Raw genomic sequence first — 3,737 nt, 5'->3', positions numbered from 1 at the left:
ATAAATTCCGGTCCGTCTTCTCCCATATATTATCGTTGAATTTACGGTTACTTATTGATCGCACCTGAATTTTTTTCCAAATATTAATAAAGCCATCGATTTCTATGTCGCTCATCTGTATATTCTGAAACAGGTTTAAAAGATACAGATTAGTTGTGTGCTTACGTGTAATATAAATAATGTTATACAGGGTGGGACAGAAAGTACCGGAACAGCAAAATATCTCGAAAACTAAGCATTTTAGAAAAAAGTGTTTCAGATAAAAGTTGTAGGGTTTTAAAAGATTTATTTATTAATATTATCAAATTGACCTTGGATGGCGTTGCCAAGGTCAGATCAAAATCATATTAATTTTTTTATATGGAATACCCTATGTTTGATTTCAGAGTCTAATAGCTGGTGTCAAGACCTTTTCAAAATCCTACAAGAAAGTTTATTTTTATTGAGTATTTTCGGAATTGTGAAGCTTGAAAGCTACAGTGTACTGTAACTTTCAAGCGTTATAATTCGGAAAGTACTTAATGAAAAATAACTTCTTAAATTGAAATTTATAGAGTTACAATGGTATTACACAATCTAACCCTATAATTTTTAATCAGTTATTTTTCTTTAAGTGCTTTCCGAGTTATGACGCTTGAAAGTTACAGTACATTGTAGCTTTCAAGCTCTACAATTTGGAAAGTACTCAACAAAAATAAATTTTGTAGGGTTTTGGAAAGGTCATGACACCAGCTATTAGATTCTAGAATCAAAAATAGAGTATTTCATTAAAGAAAATCAATGTAACTTTGACCTAACCTTGGCTACGCCATCCAAGGTCAATCTGATAATATCAGTAAATAGATCTTTTGAAACTCTACAACTTTTATCTAAAATACTTTTCTGAAATGCTTAGTTTTCAAGATATTTTGCTGTTTTGTTACTTTTTCTTCACCCTGTATAATATACAGGGTGCAAGAAAAGTTCCGGGACGGCGAAATATCTCGAAAACTAAGCATTTTAGGAAAAAGTGTTTCAGACAAAAGTTGTAGGGTTTAAAAAGATCTATTTACTGATCTTATCAGTTTGACCTTGGATGGCGTCGCCAAGGTCAGATCGAAATTACATTAACTTTTTTAAATGGAACACCTAACTTTTTATTGCATATTCTTGTAGCTTATCTCGAGACCTTTCCAAAACATTACAAGAAAGTTTATTTTCGTTGAGTACTTTCCGAGTTGTGAGGCTTGAAAGCTACAGTGTACTGTAGTGTGGGTCCAGCCACTCTTGCCTTAACTGGCCGGACACACGCCACACTTGCCTTAACTGGCCGGACACACGCCACACTTGCCTTAACTGGCCGAACACACGCCACACTTGCCTTAACTGGCTGGACCCACACTACAGTACACTGTAGCTTTCAAGCCTCACAACTCGGAAAGTACTCAACGAAAATAAACTTTCTTGTAATGTTTTGGAAAGGTCTCGAGATAAGCTACAAGAATATGCAATAAAAAGTTAGGTGTTCCATTTAAAAAAGTTAATGTAATTTCGATCTGACCTTGGCGACGCCATCCAAGGTCAAACTGATAAGATCAGTAAATAGATCTTTTTAAACTCTACAACTTTTGTCTGAAACACTTTTTCCTAAAATGCTTAGTTTTCGAGATATTTCGCCGTCCCGGAACTTTTCTCGCACCCTGTATAATGTAATATAATATATAATGTAATTTAATATAATATAATATGATATAATAATTTACCTCGACCGGACCAACTATACGTAAAGACACCATATGTCCTTCTTCAAATTGATGGTTGTCATGCACTATTAGATGCTGAAAAAAGAAAATAATATCACTCTACTTTACATACAATATAGAACACACACTTTAATAGATGTATATACATAGTATACTTACTGCGTTAGCGGGATATCCAGGTTGAGAAGTCGCCGAAGTTGTTCAAATGACATTTTTTTAAATGATTCAAGCCTTGCTATTACGGACTGACAAGACTGGCTGACTGATTGACAGACTGACTGACTGACTGATTGATGCAAGCAGAGCCCATTTACTTTACAATCAAATGTACGTGATTTATCTTCAATATGCTGACATTTCATTGTTCTCATAGTAAATTGAGACCACCTCTATGCAATTTTTTATCCTACCATGCGGCTTAAATTTCCGATAACAACCGCATCTTGGAAGTAGTGATGCAACCTCGCGATACTAATTATGGTATAGGTGACATCATCTGAGGAAGCGCACGTGGACATTTCACGGCGACTATTTTTTGCCGTGTTGATGTTTATTAGAAAAAAAGGGTAAGGCCTAGCAGAGCCATCTAGCCAATACAAACGTAATTCTGAACTGGCTACAATAGTAACATTGGTAACTATAGAGAATATATATATATATATATAAAATCAAATTCTAATATAAAAGAGCAGCCGAAGATTTTAAACGCATGTGATAACTTCAAACATATCCGCCAAACACAGTTTTGGAAAACAAAACAGCAATAATATAATATTACAGTATAAAATAGAGCTTATGTAAAAATAAGAATATAATACATTGACAAGAAATTCGAAGTAGGAGAAATCATGAAAAAAAAACTTAAAGACGAAGGATTTCGAACTTATGTGATTACAGTTAATTAATCCTAAAGCAGTATAAAACACTTATAAGAAGTAACATTGTATAGTATTATACAAACACCGCCATTACATTAACTAGTCGTTGTACAAAGACGTAATCAAGAATATCACTCCTGATCAACTAAGAGATCAGTTCAGGTATCTTAAGTGGAGAGGATACGCTAAATCCTAACATAATCAATAAACATGAATTATATTTAGAACAAAATAAAAATGAACAGTGCAATGATTATGAACATATCGTTAGTTAGAACAGACTTAATACATACATAAAATTTCCTTGAGACAGCTAGAGAAAAAAAAATTACATTTGAAAATCTGAAAAAATTCGAGTAAATTTAGTCTAAGTGGGGAATAAAATGAGTATATAAAATAGGAAGGTTTCCAATAATAATAATAAAAAATCACACAGTTATTAGATAAGTTGAGGTCGGAGTTCAAGGATCATAGATACTACAGGGGAAAGAAGTAGGTATAAGCAGACGCGAACGACATCACGTTATATCCTGATCGGAATGGTATCAATAAAAGCAGCTAACGCAGAAATAATGTTTGGAACCATAGTATGTAAAAATTATTTCACGCAAAAAGGACCCACTAAATTATGGGCATGTAGAGTGGGGAGAAGTTTTTTTCTTTGGTTGTTAAGCAATTCACATTGCCAAAAAATGTGATTCAGAGACTGAATGTTATCAAATTTGCACAACGGTGAATCAACGACGTTATGTTTAAACAGACATTCCGCCAATGTAGTATGACCAGATTTAATCTATTGATAGATACAATGTTTTTCCGCTTAAATTTAAAATTGTTAAACCATGGTTTGCGATTTCTCACTGGAAAACGCTCAAAGAAATACAAGCCCTTTGTTTACTCTTGATTCTCGGTCCAATCAAATAAATTGCAATATACGAGGTGTGTTAAAAAAGTAATGGGAATTTTTAAATTTCGCGGGTTTGGAGAGTTCGACAGTCAAATTTTTTTTTGTTTATGTTGGTATACATGCCCCTGAAGTATGCTGAAATGTTGAGCTGTATTCATTGTTTACTTTGTCTGTGGCAGCCGCTAAGGTTACACGTGTTTTTATGAGCTC

At 33.7% G+C, this 3,737-nt stretch overlaps 1 long non-coding RNA gene across 1 annotated transcript; it reads right to left on the bottom strand.

The window, feature by feature from the left end:
- Positions 1-3,514, bottom strand: LOC120357949. Its single transcript, XR_005574947.1, has 3 exons — positions 1,902-3,514; positions 1,743-1,817; positions 1-124 (listed from the first exon to the last, which is right to left on the bottom strand). It is a non-coding gene; the product is annotated as an uncharacterized LOC120357949 (long non-coding RNA).
- Positions 3,515-3,737: the final 223 nt, after the last annotated feature.

Source organism: Solenopsis invicta, chromosome 5 (genome assembly GCF_016802725.1).
Source record: "Solenopsis invicta isolate M01_SB chromosome 5, UNIL_Sinv_3.0, whole genome shotgun sequence".
NCBI classification, from domain to species: Eukaryota; Metazoa; Arthropoda; class Insecta; order Hymenoptera; family Formicidae; genus Solenopsis; species Solenopsis invicta.
Note: the sequence above shows the minus strand (reverse complement) of the source record. Positions and strands in the feature narration are given on the sequence as shown.